The 9,347-nt window shown below is 41.6% G+C and overlaps 1 long non-coding RNA gene across 1 annotated transcript; it reads right to left on the bottom strand.

The window, feature by feature from the left end:
- Nucleotides 1-254: 254 nt before the first annotated feature.
- LOC133266967 (uncharacterized) lies at nucleotides 255-9,089 on the bottom strand. The gene is made up of 3 exons (XR_009742590.1): nucleotides 8,908-9,089; nucleotides 1,323-1,439; nucleotides 255-923 (listed from the first exon to the last, which is right to left on the bottom strand). It is a non-coding gene; the product is annotated as an uncharacterized LOC133266967 (long non-coding RNA).
- Between the last annotated feature and the right edge of the window lie 258 nt (nucleotides 9,090-9,347).

The following is a 9,347-nucleotide window of genomic DNA, read 5'->3' as shown; positions in this document are numbered from 1 at the left end:
GGGCAGCCATAGCTTCTCTGGGCAACCTGTGCCAGGGTCTCATAGTAAAGAACTTCTTTCCAATACCTAATCTAAAACTACCCTCTCTTCAGTTTAAAGCCATTCCCCTTTGTCCTATCCTTACAGGCTATTTTGTAAGCCCCCTTTAGGTACTAAAAGGCTCCTCTAAGTTCTCCCCTGAGATTTCTCCAGGCTCAACAGCCACAACTCTCTCAGCCTGTCTTCACAGGGGAGATGCTCCAGCCCCGTTTGTGGCCCTCCTCTGGACTTGCTCCAACAAGCCCATGTCTTTCTTGTGATAAATGCAGCACTCCACGTGGGGTGTCATGAGAGCAGAGCAGAGGGGCAGAATCACCTCCTTCAATCTGCTGGCCATGTGCCTTTTGATGCAGCAAGTTCTTTCTTTTAAAATTTAAGTTAATCCTGATGTATACAAGAACAAGAGAGGTAAGAACCAAGTCCCACATTTTTTATTAAAGTTGTCATTCTAGCTTTCTCATTCCCTGTCAAGAAATTTACCTACAGCAGCTGCAGTATTAGTCTTTATAAGTTTCCAGAGCATTGAAGAAGCTTCTAATAGCTCCAAGAAAAAGAGCTTCTTCTCTTTTCTGATGTGCAACCTGTAGCCCTCCATTAAGCAGGTCAGATTTTTCATCGGCTGCCATGCTCCATTGCACAGCAACACTCCAAAGAAATCTAGCAGCCAAAACTGAGTGTTTCTGAGAGTCAAAAATCAAGTAGATTTAAAATTGCCCTAGGGAAAACATTTTGTGAAGACATCACTCTCGTATATATAATAGCATGGCAGGTCGCAGGTGTTATGTATCACCCTGTGAAGTGTCTGCCTCCATGGCCCCAGTATAACAATAAGCCCATAGCAGCAATCGAAAGCAGAACAATAACTGTGCTTGCACCAGAGATACCTGTGAAATGGAAAGTAAACAAGACCTTTGGTTTTGGCTTTGCCAAGGCAATCTTGCATGGCATATTAATATATTTCATACTTCATTGGTACACTTAATGTATACTCCAGAGTACATCCCCTTCCTTTGGGAATGTCATCACTTAGCAAGATGCTAAAAATGGCTTGAGAGAGGATCTAGCATCACCACTGCACTATTTTTTCCCCTGTGTGCATGCATGTGTGACAATTTTGGCACCTCCCTTGGAAAATCTATTATACATATTTCCTCCAAATCATCTTTCCCCCACCTCTGATTTTTCTGAACCATAGGTTTCAAACTGAATTAGCTCCACATAGGGCAATAACCTGTGTGGGTTCAGGTGAGATAATACTGAGAAAGTAGTTTTTTTCTGCTTACTGCAATTGATACTGAAGGTGACAAATTCTATTCCCTGTGCTACTCTTAGCTCTGCAAGTGACCCCAGACATTGAAGGCGTCACTGATTCTGGCTTTTTGAATCAGAGCAGGGCAAATCTGGAAGCATGCAAATAAACAGCAAAGACTGAGGAGCAGGCCCCTTGAAAAGACTGTTATCTCATACTCAGGTGTCAGAACCAGGTATTACTGGAGAAATAAAAAAGTTCCCCTGTAGACAAAGGGTTTCTATGAAAATTTAGTCCTTATTCTGAGAGATACTGTCATGCCATGGAAAAGAGATACAGATTTAGGCCCAAAATAATTATACTACTGTTTTAGAAAAATCAAAGTGAAAGCAATCTAATTGAAAATTCCTTTTACATACCCCAAAACTTGAGTGAAAACTATTGCTGATCTAAAATTTTTTGAAAGTAGAGTTTAAATAGGACAGATCTGAACTGAGAGAGCAGAAAAACCCACCTAAAAATAGCCAGCCACTATTAGCAGTTGCCAAGCATGCCTTGGAACTGCAATATAATTCAGCCTGGCTGGGACAGAACCCTTCCTCCAAACCAGTCCCCAGGTGCCAAGGTAATAATGAGATACGTTAGAAATCATACAAAAATAAAACATCAGATGATACCATGGGCACACTAAGCAGGTGCCAAATTAATGGACATTTAGAGGACTCCATCTGAGGATACTCTCTCTGCACACCAAAGAACAGCACTCTGAAACCTGTGTGAATATATCTGGTGAACCAGATATTCACAGAATCAAAGAAGAGTTTGGCTTGGAAGGGACCCTCAAAGGTCACATAGTCCAACCCCCCTTCAATGAGCAGGGACATCTTCATATTCACCATCTTTTGTCCATTTTTAGGCAGATTTGGTTGAAGGAGTACGACAGGGAAAACTTGGAAGTTCAGCAGCTGGAGATGCTTAATGGGCTCTTGAAGAGATGTGGAAGGCATTAAAGAGGTAGGAGTGGGAGAAAAAGTTAAGGGCTCTTTTCCCTAGGGCACTGTGATCCTGGGTGTTGCGGGGAACCTGAAATAGTAAATGGGAATTTGCTCATAGGCATTTACTCTGAAGATAGATTTGCTCAGCATCAAGGACATAGGTTTGTAATTCTCTCAATAGTGACATGTTTTAGTTCCTACTTCTAATTAAAGTAGTTGGAACTTACGGAGCTGGATGGGATACACCCAAGGGTACTGAGGGAGCTGGCAGAAGGGCTCACTGAGCCACTTTAGTAGTTTTTCAGCAGTCCTGGCTAACCGGGAGTTTTTTCCCCAAATAACAAGTTATAGGACAATAGGTAATGGCCTCAAGCTGTGCCAGGGGAGGTTTAGATTGGATATTACAAAAAATTTCTTCAAGCATTGAAACCGGCTGCCCAGGCACGTGGTTTCATCACTGTCCCTGAAGGTATTTAAAAGATGAGTAGATGTGGCACTTAAAGACATGGTGCAGTGGTGGACTTGGCAGTGCTAGGCTTATGGTTGGACTCTATGATATTAAAGGTCTTTTCCAAGCTAAATGATTCTGTGATTCTATGATTGCAATTCTGCTCCTGGGAAGGTATTCTGCATCTAGGATGGTGCAATCCTGGATGTATATATAGTCTGGGGAACAAGAGGCTGGGCTGCACCCTGAAGAGAGGGATCTGGGTTGATGATAAGCTCAATATCAGTCAAAGTGTGTGGCCAAAAGTGCCATCATTTCCTAGGGCATCTCCAATGAGCAAGTAAAAGGAGCCCCTAGCCCAAAGACATCCCACCTGGTCTCTAGCAGGATCTTTGCCCTTCAGCGGGACACAAATTCCCTGTGAGCTCTGTGTAACGGCTGCCCTTGGGAGTCTCAAATAGCACAAGACACCTATGATTTAGGAACCAACCCTTCAACCTCCTTTATGGTAATGGTGCCATAGGCAGCTGCTTCATCATAGACACTTTACACACCTAAATTTAGGTGCCTGAATCACATCTTATAAATGGATTCTAATCCCACCACTAATGCTGTCTTCTTTAGTTAGAGCACTCCACTGCTCCACTTCAGTTCTGATACTCTACAGCACCAATGTTGCATAAACCATCTGGAGCTGCAATTTATCTCATTAGTCCATCAGTCTGCATGGGATCTACATGAAGGCGCACAGGGAATAAAAGAGAGAGTTTGGGAAAAAGTCCAAGATCCAGTCTGAGAGCATGTGATTGAAAAGCTAGCTGCAATCAAAGAAATTCAGGAAATATTTCTCTGGTAACAAAAAACCCAGCCTTTTCCTGGAATTGTCCCACACAGTTAATGAAACAAATGAAGAGCTGTATCTAACTAACTTGCAGATATGAGCTGTTGCGTAAGTTTATTCTAACTTTTAGAAAGTGCTTTGAAGGGATTTGTTATTATTCAGGTATGACACAAGGATTTACCCAATCTGGCATGCTATGGTTCCTTCCCTAGGGATCTATTGGACAGTCACATATTGAATCTTCTAGTTGTTCTCATTAACGGGAAACTTGTGGTTGTGATGCCATATTTCAGCTTAAAGGGGTGCTTCTTGGAAGTTTTACTTCTGCTGCGCTTATGGATGGGAAGGGCACTTATTGAGACACTAAGAACTTGCCTGCCACAGCTTGAGGGGGAAGTCCCTGAAACACTTCCTGCACTATAAAGAGCTTTAGCTTTCATAGCAGGCTCCAGCTAGCAGAAACACAACCTGATAGAGAAGGGAATGATTAAATACTGCCATCACCTCAACACCAGGAGATCAGGTGCCGCTACATGTAGGACTGCTCAAATACAGAGGAATGACTCAGACTTGGGCCCTGTGCTATGAGGGTGTCTAGGCCCTCCTACTACAGCAAGATGTGTCTTACTAATCCAACTACTTCTCAGAGCAGAAGCAGCAAGTTAGATGGTCTAATTAGCTTCAGCAGTGGCCAGGAGGACTTGGTCAAGCAAGATGTCTTATTTGAGCTCAGGAAAGTGTCTCCTTGGAGCCGCACCAAAACAGATGCAGTCTCTGGCAGCTGGTCTGGGAATTCCCAAAACTATTGTGACTTCCAGAAATGGCTTTGGAGGTAAGTATCCCTGTCTTCAGGCAGGAGGAGTAGTGGAGCAGGAACTGTGCAGTGGTAAGTTAAGGTGATCAGTCAAGAGTTCGTGGCAGCTTTGTGCTGATGAAGGTAGCAGAGCAAAGCCTTGCTGTGCAACAGGATCTGGCCCTTTCTGTTGACTTGTCCAGGTATAATATATAATGCTTCCCCAGTGAACGGACAGGATATTTATTCTTTCCCTAACCTGTATTACCTGTATCTCTACCCCTTTTCAGTGTTCTAAAATATTCCTCAAAGATTAAGAGATCACAGATGTACCATGACAAGTGTGAAATTCTTCATATAAACCCAGAATTTGTCTCCACTGAAAATTCTGAGTAATTCCTGAGCAGTGTGCTGTAGGTGACCCTGCTGGAGCAGGGAGGTTGGATTAGATGACCTTTGGTGGTGTCTTCCAGCCTCAACTATTCTGTGATTCTGGAGTGAGTTCTGAAAGTGGCAGGCTGATTTTGTGCCTGCTGCTGTTCAGTGTTGAACACTAGCAGGTCTCTGTTATAACAGTCTAAATTTATTGGAATTCTGCTCTTAAAGTGATTAGAAAATGACTGGGAAAAAATAATGTAAAAGAACACATCCTATAAAGTTTCTGTCACTCCATTATAGAAATCCCAGCAGGTTTGGAGAAACATGAAAGAATTCTGGCTTAGTGAGCCTCAGAACTTCTGCACATCTGTTCATGAATTATTTCTATTTATTATTTCTACCTTTTATTGCTTTAAGACTCTAACTGCTATTGGGGCCCTTCTTATTATAAAAGCATATAGAAAAAAAGGCTCTTCTCTGAACAACTTAGAGTTTCCATAGGTGAAGAAGACAAGTGTTGCGTATTTTCTGTGTGTCTTCTCTAAATACATGGTGTGTTGCAAATTTAGAATGACTCAGTAGATGGGGCTGGAATTATTTCCACTTGAACTAAAAGCCCAGTCAGACTGCATATACTCAGCTGGCAATATGTTGGTGGGGAACTCTAGTTTTGCAAGGATTTCACAAGAGACACTTGGAACGACTTGCTGTGTTGTGCAGATGACTGCATTACAGAATACTGGTGGATTTGTTTTCAACACAGATTTTGGAAGATTTTTATCGCTGCTTGTGCTCTGAGTGACTTCTGAACAACGAATGAGCTTATCAGAATAGTATGAAGAAACTACAAGCTGCAGCTGACTTGTTAATAGTTACATAGCAGCTCCCTTAGCTGTGGTGCTGATTTAGCATACAAAGTCAAATGATTTATGTGAAAATGTAATCCTGAAAGTTTCATGTTTAGTTAATTTTTTTTTAAACTCAAAAAAGCCCCTTATAAACTGATTAACATTGTCAAGAAATGTTATCTAAGCAAATAGAGCTATCCAGGAACTCATTTATCTCAGGCATATGACTTGCAGTTTATCAAAAATAGAGAATGTGCTGAAAAAAAGTAAGTTTCTTCCTTTTGGAAAAAAAAAAAAAACAACAAACCAAAAACCATAAAAAAAAAAACAAACCCTAAACCCAAAACCAAAACAAGCCCCCCCCCCCCCGAACTGTAAATTTCATAGTATGCATAACCTTCTGTATCCATGCTGGAATCGTTTACCTATTTCTCAAAACTTTCAAAATGCTTGCAATTGCCCCCTTCTTCCTATGTTTCTCAGCTGCTTCTGTGATGCAGCCTTACAGAAGAGCATTATTCCTCATGCTGTTGCCTTCACACCTACAGTTATTCTCTCTCAGCTTTCTACACAGATTTTTTGTTGGCTGGGTTTTCTGCTCTTGTTATGCACATATAAAGATATATAGGATCAAGGCCAGGTTGGACACAGCCTTGGGTGACGCGGTCTAGTGTGAGATGTGCCTGCCCATGGTAGGGGGTTGGAACTGCATGACCTTAACGTCCTTTCCAACTCAAGCCATTCTATGATTCTAGGATTCTATGAATATGGTGGGTCAGATTCAACAGTGAAGAAGAAAGCTATATATATTTCCTGACATGACGTGTCAATAAATGGGCACCCTCAGTATGTTTCCAGGGTCTCTGGACAGCTGGCTGGAGAGCAGCAGCAGTCCACCATGCAGAGCAATGGGGACAGGAACAAAGAGAGCCCTGACAGGGTCCAGCCAGTGCTGCCTCCCAAGGGAGCAGCTTTGGGCTCCCTGTGCACAAGCGCTGCCACTTTTGCCTGAGAGCACAGAGCTGGGGTACAGCTTGGGGGCACTGGGGTTAAGCTGGGTCTCCTGGGCTGAGGAGACCAAAAAAGTGAGGCAAAACAAGGAAGTGACTACTGTCTACATGGCTCCTGTCTACATGAAGATTTTGTTATGCAGCTTGTGGCACCAGAAAGCTTGAGGTGTGAGAAGACAGGGTTACTTTTTCTCTGCATGATTTTTCTATAAAACTTCAAGAAACTCACCACTGGTTTTTAATTATACTCTTAGAAAGAATCATGGGGCAAAGAAACTACAGGCAACTGGATTTTTCCTTCTGTGTATTTTCATTTATGCTGAAGTAGACCAAATCATGGATATCAGCTTAGATAAAGCTGATATCTGTATATAAAAATAGCTGCACACAAGAAGAAGTTCAGGACCTGTATTTCAGGCTCCAAAAATTTCAGCACAAACAAATTATTTGAGTCAGCATTTCAAGCCTTTCCCTCTCAAACTGCACTCCTGATTTGTGAGACAGATAGAGAGAAAGAAGAGGCTGTGATTTACTCATTGTTGCTAATGAACTCTTTATTTGAATTACTCTTAAATGGATATTTATTTACTTACTGTCAAGAGAACTTGTTTGCCCTACTGTTCCAATGAAGCCTGTTTGTTGCTTTATGAAACTTTGCAAAGAAATGCATTTTCTGTCCATTTCTTTCCTCTTTACTTTATGGCAGGAGTTAGCTTCCATCTTTTTTCCCCCCAAGTTTCATGAAGGCTTAACCACATCAATATTGTGAAAGTTGCCAGATGGTGTTTTTGCAGGTACTATTTACAAGTCGGATTTAAATGACAGTGTACTTAGACCTTGAAGAAATGATTCTTTTAATTGGGCTGCAGCTATTTTTAAAAGCCATGTTCAGCTCCAAAAGCCAGCAAAACCACTGAAATTCTTTCTTTAACTTATTCAGCCCAAACTTTGGAAATGATTCTGAAAGAATCTGATCCTGTACAGAAAATCCTGTAAGGACTCTTGTGACTACAGTAAGGCTGAAGCAAGTGAACAAACACTTTCCCAGAGCTAGGCCTGTTCTCCCCTAATCAAATCCCTTTTGGGGCTCATTCTGTGACTGCATTCCATAACCGCACCAACCAACATGTTCTCAGAGTATGTTACAATGTAAGTTATAACATGACTAATTATAAGACACTTGCAGTTCAATTTTGTATTTGCTTTGAAGTGTCTTTTAGCCAAAATGGGCAACAGTTATGTGTATGAGAGCCAGAAATCCTCCAAATAGGCATGCTCATATGTATGCTGAGATACCCCCAGAATAGTTATTAAAATGTGGGTTTGTCTGTTATGGTTCTAAACCACATCTTTCAATTATTACTGAAGCTAAAAAAAAAAACAATGGTGTGCCATAAATAGGACTTTTGGATAAACTTTTGGCATCCAGGATTACATGACTTAGCTTCTCACTTCCAACATCTGCTTTAGATTGATTAGCAGAGGTATTCAATACTAATTATTTTGAGGTTTAGCAGCTATGTAAAACATAACTGTGAATTTTGATAACTTCATGGCTCTTAGCCTTCAATTTCTGAGCTGTTAGTAACGACAAAGCATTTAGCTGACGCTTGGTGCTTTATTAAGTTTAAACCATATGCAGATTTGAGACAATGTTCTGATTTTCCTCCTGTTTTCCTTCCATTGGATTATCATACAGTTTGTACTGCTTTACCCACCAGTGGGTGAAAATTTTTGTTAGTGACCTGAATGAAAACCAGCCACACAGAACTCTGTATGAAGTTAACATCAAGAAAAATAGCTGCATGCAAGAAAAAGAGCAAGAGCTTTCAAGTGCCTTACTAATGACTTTTACACGTCTTCCAAAGCTCAGCACCCTTTATTTACAGTGAGCAGGACTCAGCATCATTGCCTGCCTACTGCTTCTCTCCAATTTAAAGCTCTGAGTCAGATGCACCACATCACTTTGCGACAGCTGGCTGTCAGGCACCCTGCAGCTCATCAGCCCTGATGGCAAAAATGACAATGGTACATACAAAGGCACAATGAACTTGCTGTCAACACAGACCAGAGGCACAGTAAAACAATAAGTTTACAGCTTTTTGCCAGCTGGCAAAAGTAAGATTTTGCAGGACTTAATGCATATGGATGTGGAACAAAACAAAGCAAAATGATACTGTTCTTGGGTCTCAGCTACAAGAGAACTAATATGTGATTAGTTTAATCAGTGCAAAAAGCTGTAGTAGGACTTAAAAGTAGTAGAGTTCACAGGGATGTCAGAACCTTCTTCTTTAGCAAGTACTCACCAAAGTAAAGTGTTGCTCTGTATGGGTCACCTCCTAGTGAAGTATGAGCTTCTGAGGAGCGGATCCTTCCTCTTGCACTTGAGTTCAGCAACACGTCTTGTTTCTACTGAGTATCTTCATATAGAGGCTTGTACAACCTGCTTCTCTGTGTCAGCCCTTGAATATGTAAGGGTTCTCGCAACAGAAGCGTTATTTGTGAACAAGGAGTCACATCCATGTCCCCAGTATGGCTGGTGATGAAAGAAGCTATTTAGGACTTTCTGTGCTGTTGGAACTGTTATGGGATGCAGATTCAAATTCTGCTTCCCATCTGTCCTCAGGAACTGTGGTTAGTTTAGCACCACTACCTTTACAGTCATCGGAGATGGGTATGACAGAGGCTGACTCCATGTCAACAGTCAAAACAGGTGAAGGGGCTCAAAGGTCCTGACTGGAGAATG

The sequence above is a fragment of the Pezoporus flaviventris genome, unplaced genomic scaffold (genome assembly GCF_033815535.1).
Source record: "Pezoporus flaviventris isolate CSIRO_AGI_PZ_B2104156 unplaced genomic scaffold, CSIRO_AGI_Pfla_v1 ptg000007l, whole genome shotgun sequence".
Taxonomy (NCBI): domain Eukaryota; kingdom Metazoa; phylum Chordata; class Aves; order Psittaciformes; family Psittacidae; genus Pezoporus; species Pezoporus flaviventris.
This window is presented reverse-complemented; position numbering and strand designations above follow the sequence as displayed.